Source organism: Rhinoraja longicauda, chromosome 3 (assembly GCF_053455715.1).
Source record: "Rhinoraja longicauda isolate Sanriku21f chromosome 3, sRhiLon1.1, whole genome shotgun sequence".
In the NCBI taxonomy this organism is placed as follows: Eukaryota; Metazoa; Chordata; class Chondrichthyes; order Rajiformes; family Arhynchobatidae; genus Rhinoraja; species Rhinoraja longicauda.
This window is the reverse complement of record NC_135955.1, coordinates 81,762,445-81,770,780: the sequence shown is the minus strand read 5'-3', so window position 1 is coordinate 81,770,780 and position 8,336 is coordinate 81,762,445.

The following is an 8,336-nucleotide window of genomic DNA, read 5'->3' as shown; positions in this document are numbered from 1 at the left end:
GACAATTAGGAAGACAAATGGTACGCTGGCATTTAATATAAGATGATCAGTACGGAAGACCTATGTGAGACTGCACCTGGAAATGGTGTACAGTTTTCCTCTCACAATCAAAAAGGGCCATGTTTTGCACTGAAGAAGGGGAGCAAGGATTTACTTGAATGTGGGTGGGTTTGCTCTATGAGGATTGAGTAGACAAGAACTGTATTTGCCACAGTATAGATGAATAAGAGATCTAATTGAAACTCATGAGCCACCCACAGGGCATGATTTTGTGGGTGGAGGGAGTGTGTAACATTTAGCTGAGGATTCTAGAATCAGGGCCTAAGTCTCAGAATAAGGGGTGGACCATATCAGGCGGAGATGAGGAGAAGGTTCTTCACTCAGAGTGTGGTGGATGCATGGAAATCTTAACCCTGAACAGTCGTGGGGGTTCAATTATTGTGTTTATGTGAAGCAGAGAGCAGTATTTTACTGGATTAATTTAGTTTAGTTTGTTGTCATGTGTACCCGAGGTACAGTGAAAAGCTTTTGTTACGTGCTAACCAATTAGCAGAAAGACAATAAATGATTACAATCGAGCCATTCACAGTGTACCAATTTTAAGAGAGGAGTGATTGTAATGTACGTGATTGCAGATCCACTTCAGTGACCAGCACACAAAGAGTCGCCTGGCTTGGGTGCCATTTTGGATCTTCCAAGTACTCTTCTTGATATTCAGGGAAGCAAGGACATGAAGATAGTCCACGAAAATGGCATTGTAGTGGAAGATCAGCTATGACATGGATGAATGACTGAGTAGGACAAAGGGTCAAATGTCTGTATCAGTTTAGTTTTTGTCACGTGTACTGAGGTACAGTGAAAAGCTTTTGTTGCGTGCTAACCAGTCAGCGGAAAGACTACACATGATTACAATTGAGACATTTACTGTGTACAGATACATAGTCTGCTCCTATTTCTTATGTTGATAGTCCTTATTTTATCAGATCAGTTCAAGAATAAGCAGATTTATTGAATTTGGATTCAGAAAAACGAGTGAATAAATTCATATTTCCAGCTTGGCATTATAAATGTTTTTTTGCTGCGTAGATGTAGAGAAAAGCCAAGACATGAAGAAATAAAGGTACAGTTCAGATTACAGGGCTGGAGATTATCATGAGGAAAGATGAAACACTCTCCATGACATTGCATTAGGCTTCACTAGAAATATGTTGGAGATTATGGGCACCTTTAGTTGGAAAGTTACGAGAGAGTATTCTGAGGGATAGGTTATACAGGCATTTGGATGGGCAAGGGCTGATTAGGGATAGTCAGCATGGTTTTGTACATGGGAGGTTGTATCTCACAAATCTGATTGAATTTTTTGAAGACGTGACCTAAAAGATCGATGAGGGCAGAGCTGTAGGTGTTGTGTACTGTAGGTGTTGTAGATTTCAGTAAGGCATTCGACAAGGTTCCGCATGGTAGGCTGCTCTGGAACGTTAGATCGTATGGGATCCAATGAGAGATAGCTGAATGGATAGCAAATTAGCTCCATGGAAGGAAGCAGTGGGTGATGGTGGAAGGTTGCTTTTCGGACTGGAGGCCTATGACTAGTGGTGTGCCTCAGTGTTTGTTGCTGGGCCCGTTACTGTTTGTCATCTACATCAATGATTTGGATGAGAATATACAGAGCAAGATTAGCAAGTTTATTGGTGATACAAAAGTGAGTGGTTGTGCCGATAGTGAAGATGGTTGTGAAAGATTGCAGCAGGATCTGGATCGATTGGCCAGGTGGGCGGAGGAATGGTTGATGGAATTTAATACAGAGAAGTGTGAGGTGTTGCATTTTGGGACATCGAACCAGGGCAGGACTTACACAGTAAATGGTAGGCCTCTGGGTAGTGTTGTAGAGCAGAGGGATCTAGGAGTACAGGTGCATGGTTCCTTAAAGGTTGAGTCACTGGTGGATAATGTGGTCAAAAAGGCTTTTGGCACTTTGGTCTTCATCAGTCAGAGTATTGAGTATAGAGGTTGGAAGGTCATGTTGCCATTGTATAAGACATTGGTGAGACTGCAGTTAGAATATTGTGTTCAGTTCTGGGCACCATGTTATAGGAAAGATATTGTCAAGCTTGAAAAGCTTGTATGAGGATGTTGCCAGGACTAGAGGGTGTGAACTATAGGGAAAGATTGAGTAGGTTGGATCTGTATTCCATGGAGCACAAGAGGATGAGGGGTGGTACAAAATCATGAGAGGAATAGATCGGGTAGATGCACAGAGTCTTTTACCCAGAGTAGGGGAATCGAAGATCAGAGGATATAGGTTCAAGGTGAAGGGGAAAAAATTTAATAGGAATCCGAGGGTTCCATAAAGGGTTGGTGGGTATATGGAACAAGCTGCAAGAGAAGGTAGTTGAGGCTGGGACTATCCCATTGTTTAAGAAACATTTGGACAGGTACATGGATAGGACAGGTTTAGAGGGATATGGACCAAGCGCAGGCAATAGTCAATAGTTAATTTATTTGTCACATACACATAAATGTGCAGTGAAATGAAAAATTACGCACAGTCCAACAATAAGACCAATAAAAATAAGCAATAAAAATAAGCAATAACACACACAATCGTAAACCAACACCAAACAAAAAGAAACATCCATCACAGTGAGTCTCCTCCAGTCACCTCCTTACTGTGATGGAAGGCCAGAATGTCTTTTCTTTTCCCTTGCCGTCTTCTCCCGCGGTCAGGCTATTGAAGTTGCCACCTCGGGGCGGTCGGGGCAACCAACATTGAAGCCCCCGCCGGGCAGAGAAAATCCCAAGGCCTATTCCAGGCCATGCCGGATGGTGAAAGGTCCGCGGCGGGCCGACCCAAGCCCCGCGATTCGGGGCGGGCGAATACGCTGCCGCTGCCAGAGCTCCCGATGTCATCCCCCACCCAGGGGCCTGCGAGCTTCCGACGTCCACGCGGCCCGCGGCCCGCAGCCGAAGAAGCCTCCGGAGACGAGTCGCAGCCGCTACCGCAACGCCACCACAACCTCCGAAGGCAGCCAGCTCCACAGATGGTGAGTCCGGTCTGCGGGCTCTGCGATCCAGAGTCCAGGTGGTCCCAGCTGGAGGCTGCCAGCTCCAGGTGCATGGCCGATGGTAGGCCGCAGTGGAAACGGAGACACCACCCAGAAACAAAGGTCGCGTCTCCGTTCAGAAGAGACAATTTTACAGTCCTCCCCCCCCCCCCCCCTCCACATAACACACAACCACAAAAAACACTACATCATATCTAAATGCTACAATTATGACAAAAAACAACAAAAAACACAAAAGACAAACGGACTGCAGGCAAGCCGCAGCTGCTAGGTCAGTGAAGCTGGGACATTGTTGGACGGTGTGGGCAAGTTGGGCCGAAGGGCCTGTTTCCACACTGTATCACTCTATGACTCTTTGACCAAATCTGAGGAAGGATGTGGTGGCCTTGGTCAGGAATAAGTGGGTTAACATATGATGTGCGTTTGTCGGCGGTTAGCCTGTACTCGCTGGAGTTTAGAAGAATGACGAGGGACCACAAATGAAACATACAGAATAGTGAAAGGCTTTGATACAGTGGTTGTGGAGAGGATGTTTCCACTAGTGGGAGAGTCTAGGACGAGGGCTCATACCTCAGAATTTAAGGACATTCCTTTAAGAAGGAGATGAGGTGAAATTTCTTCAGGCAGAGTGTGGTGAATCACTGGAATGCTTTGCCACAGAGAGCTGTGGAGGCCAAGTCAATGGATATTTTTAGGGCAGAGATAGATATATTTTTGGTTAGTACGGATGTCAAGGGTTATGGGGAGAAGGCAGGAGAATGGGGTTAGGAGGGAGAGATAAATCTGCCATGATTGAATGGTAGAGTGGGCTTGATGTGCCAAAGTGCCTAATTCTGCTCCTACCACTTATTAACTGAAAATGAGACGTGAAGCTAAAACTGTGATCCACTGGTACATAATACTACACTGTGAACAAAATACAATAAACTTATGTTCTGTTTTCTTTTACCAACAGTGGACATGACTGCCTTCTAATTATATTACATTGGCTTCAATGAAATTCTTGTCTCTGCTCCCAGTATTTTGGTGCTATGGATGTGGGAGGAGATAAGTTGGCACCATTGTATTTTCTGTGGTTGTGCAATGAAAGATGTTGTGGCTCAAAGGGCTGTGGTGGAAAAATAAAGAAAGCAAATGTGGGCGGCACAGTGGCACAACGGCACAGAGTTGCTGCCTTACAGCGCCAGAGACCTGGGTTCAATCCTGACTACAGATGCTGTCCCTCTCAGCCAGGGTACCTGCAATATCTTCTTTAGCTTCTCATAGTGTCCTCAGATATATCCTATCACAATCATTCTACCACAACCAGAGAGCAGTGTTGAACTACTATCTGCCTCTTTGATGTCCCTTGGACTATCCTTGACCGGACTTTGTTAGCTTTATCTTGCATTCAACATTATTCCCTTATCATGTATCTATACACTATAAATGGACTAATTGTAATCATGTATTGTCTTTCTGTTGACTGGTTAGCACGCAACAAAAAGCTTTTCACTGTACCTCAGTACACGTGACAATAAACTAAACTGAAACTGAACTGATCACGCCCAGGAGATATACCCATAAGACATTCAGCTTCTCTTCGACTGTAATATTGACTGTTCACAAAACCCTTCCATTAACTGTCCCAAGCTCGCTAGTCTTCATATGTTTCTTCACAGTAAATACAGAGAAGAAATACTCATTAAGGACCTAACCAATCTCCTGCGGCCCCAAATAGAGTTGACAGCTTTGGTTTCTAAGGGACCCCATTCTCTCTCTAGTCACCTCTTTCCCTTAATGTACTTACAACATCTCTTTGGATTGCCCTTAATATTATCTGCCAGAGCTATCTCATGCCCCTTTTTATCCTTCTGATTTCTTTCTTAAGTATGCTCCTCAGTTCCCAAAACTCCTCCAGGGATACACTTGATCCCAGCATCCTATGCCTATCCTATGACTTCTTCTTTTTCCTGAACCTCAATTTCTCTCGTCATCCAAGCTTCCTCTCTCCCACCTGCTTTACCCTTCACTCTAACAGGAACATGCAAGGCCTGAACTCTTATCATCACACTTTTAAAAGCACCCCATTTTCCAGATGTTCCTTTGCCTGCAAACAACTACTCCAATCAATTTGAGTAAGTTCATGTCTAATACCTTCAATGTTGATATTACCCTAACTATCTTAAAGCTAATAGAACAGTGATCAGTCCCAAAAAGGCTCGCCCAATGACACTTAAATCACTTGCCCTTCCCAATTTCCTAAGAGTAGATCCAGCTTTGCCCTCTCTCTTGTAGGGCCCTCTATAATATTGCTTGAGGAAACCTTCCCAAACACATTCCACCCTATCCATGCCCTTGGCACTATGACAGTCCCAGTCTATATTGAGAAAGTTAATATCCCGCATTATGACTACCTTATTACCCTTACAGCTGCCTGCAATCTCCTCCAATTCCTGCTGAGTATTTAGGGGCTTGTAGTATACTCCCAACAAGGTGATTATTCCCTTTTTATTTCTTAGCTCCACCCATACAGACTCTGCCATGACATTCTCCTTAATCAATAAAGCAACACCCACTCCTCTTTTTACCCCTGGTCTCTATCTCTCCTGTAACACCTGTATCCTGGAACATTAAGCTGCCAGTTCCCTCCCTCTCTTAGCTAGGTTTCCGAAATGGCTACAACACCCCTGTCACACGCATCCATTCATGCCCTGAGTTCATCCGTCTTACCCGTCAGGCCTCTCACATTAAAATCTGAGCAATTCATTCCCACACTCCTTCCTCACACTCTGTCATGCCTATTCTGTCCATTGAACTTTCTTTCATCACAACCCATACCGACTTGGGTGGCACGGTGGCACAGCGGTAGAGTTGCTGCCTTACAGCGTCAGAGAACTGGGTTCGATCCTGACTACGGGTGCCTGTCTGTACAGAGTTTATATGTTCTCCCCGTGTCCTGCGTGGGTTTTCTCCGGGATCTCCGGTTTCCTCCCACACTCCAAAGATGTACAGGTTTGTTGGTTAATTGGCCTGGTATAATTGTAAATTGTCCCTAGTATGTGTAGATAGCTTTAATGAGCATGGATTGCTGGATAGCGCGGACGCGGTGGGCCGAAGGGCCTGTTTCCACGCTGCATCACCTGCCTTAGTCCTGCATTGGATCCCAGCCCCCAGCCAAGAATAAATCTTGCAGAGTATTTCATTACCATTTCAGTGTTTGAATTCTGAACATAGCAATTTGTTGAAGGTGAGAGAATAAGGTGGGGGTGGTGGTATCTGAATGAACAGGATCCAGAGATATGTATTTACTTAACTAATCATGTTGAATTGTTGTGAAATAAATAATGCAAATAGTACCCTTTATTCACACAAAGCATGGTGGGTATATGGAACAAGCTGCCAGAGGAGGTAGTTGAGGCAGATACAAACACATTTAAAGGACATTTGGACATTTATATGGATAGGAAAGGTCCAGAAGGATACAGACCAAACGCAGGCAGGTAGGACTGGTGTACATGGGGCATCTTAGTATGCATGGGCATGTTGGGCAGAAGGTTCTGTTTCCGTGCTATATAATTCTATGACTCTATACCTGAGGAGGAACTGCAAGTTATACAGATTCAAAAGTGCAAAATAAATTGCTGGATATCTAAAATAAAAAGAGAAAATGCCCAAAATACTCAATAGGTCAGACAGTCTGTGAAAAAAGATGCTGAGTTAATGCTGTAAGTTGATGACCCTTCTTCAAAACATGGAAAAGTTAGAAAACAAGCACGTTTTAAGTTACAGTGAAGAGAGAGGGGTGGAGACAACAAATTTGAATATTTGTAATAAAGTGGGATTTGGGAGTTATGAGCTAAAATCATCAACCTGTAAAGTTGATCCAGTTAATGCCTCAGTGCAGATTCCACCTGATTGACAAGTTTTTTCAGAAATTGCGTTTATTTCAACTGCTTAAAAACTGCTTAGTTCTGCATTTCATAGTTCCGGCAATGCATTATTTTCAGTTTTTCGTTTGTTGAGTTAAATCTGTGGACTACCCAGTGGCACAGCTGGTAGAGCCGCTGCCTCATAGAGCCAGAGCCCTGGGTTCAATCCTGACCTCGGGTACCGTTGGTGTGTATGTTTGTATGTTCTCCCTGTGACCCCGAGGGTTTCCTCCAGATGCTCTGATTTCCTCCCACATCCCAAAGACATATTTGCATGGAGGTTAATTGGCCTCTGCCAATTACCCCTAATGTGTAGGGAGTTGATGCAAAAGTGAGATATGATAGCAGTTTACAAAACAAGACACAAGGTGCTGGAGTAACTCAGCAGGTCAGGCAGCATCGCTGGGGATACTAAAGAATGATCCTGACCCGAAATGACACGTTTCCGTGAATTCCAGAGACACTGTTTGACCCGTTGAGTTACTCCACTACTTCGTGTCTTTTTTTGGGAAAACATAGCACTGGTGTGAATGGGTGATCAATGGTCAGTGTGGACTTGGCGGCCAAAGTGTCTATTTCCATGCAATATTTTTCAATCAATCAGCCTTCATTGGCCTCTCCCAGCCAGCTCCAGCACCTTCTGAGTCATCATTTTACCACAACCAGAGAGCAGTGCTGAATTAAAATCAACATCATTGGTGACCCTTGGACTATCCTTGATCAGACTTTGCTGGCTTTACCTTGCACTAAAAGTTATTCCCTTATCATGTATCTATCTATATACTAAAACTCTCGTTTGTTTGTTTGTTTGTTCCTGATCTACAGCCAACACGATAGTGCAACAATTTTAGGCCCACCTTATTCACTGTCGTCCCTTTGGTGCTAATGGAAGAAGTTTCATTGAAATCGGTGTTATATTTTTTAAGTTATTCACATTTTAAAGTTTAAATCTTTCTCCTAGGGAGGGAGGGAGGGGGGGAGGATAAGGGGGGTTGAGGGGGAGGGGAAGGGGGGAGGGGAAGGGGGAAGGGGAAGGGAGGGGAGGGGAGGGGGAGGGGGGAGGGGGAGGGGGGGAGAGAGGAGGAGGGAGGGGGGAGGAGAAGGTGCTGCACCAATGCAGGAGAGGTTTGGGGCCAACAGGTCCACTTGGTCTAGTGCACTATAAATGGCTTGGTTGTAATCATGTCTTTTCACTGACTAGTTAGCACGCAACAAAAGCTTTTCACTGTACCTTGGTGCAAGCGACAATAAACTAAACTGAACTAAACTAAACTGAAGATAAACACAAAAAGCTGGAGTAACTCAGCGGGACAGGCAGCATCTCTGGAGAGAAGGAATGGGTGACGTTTCGGGTCGAGAC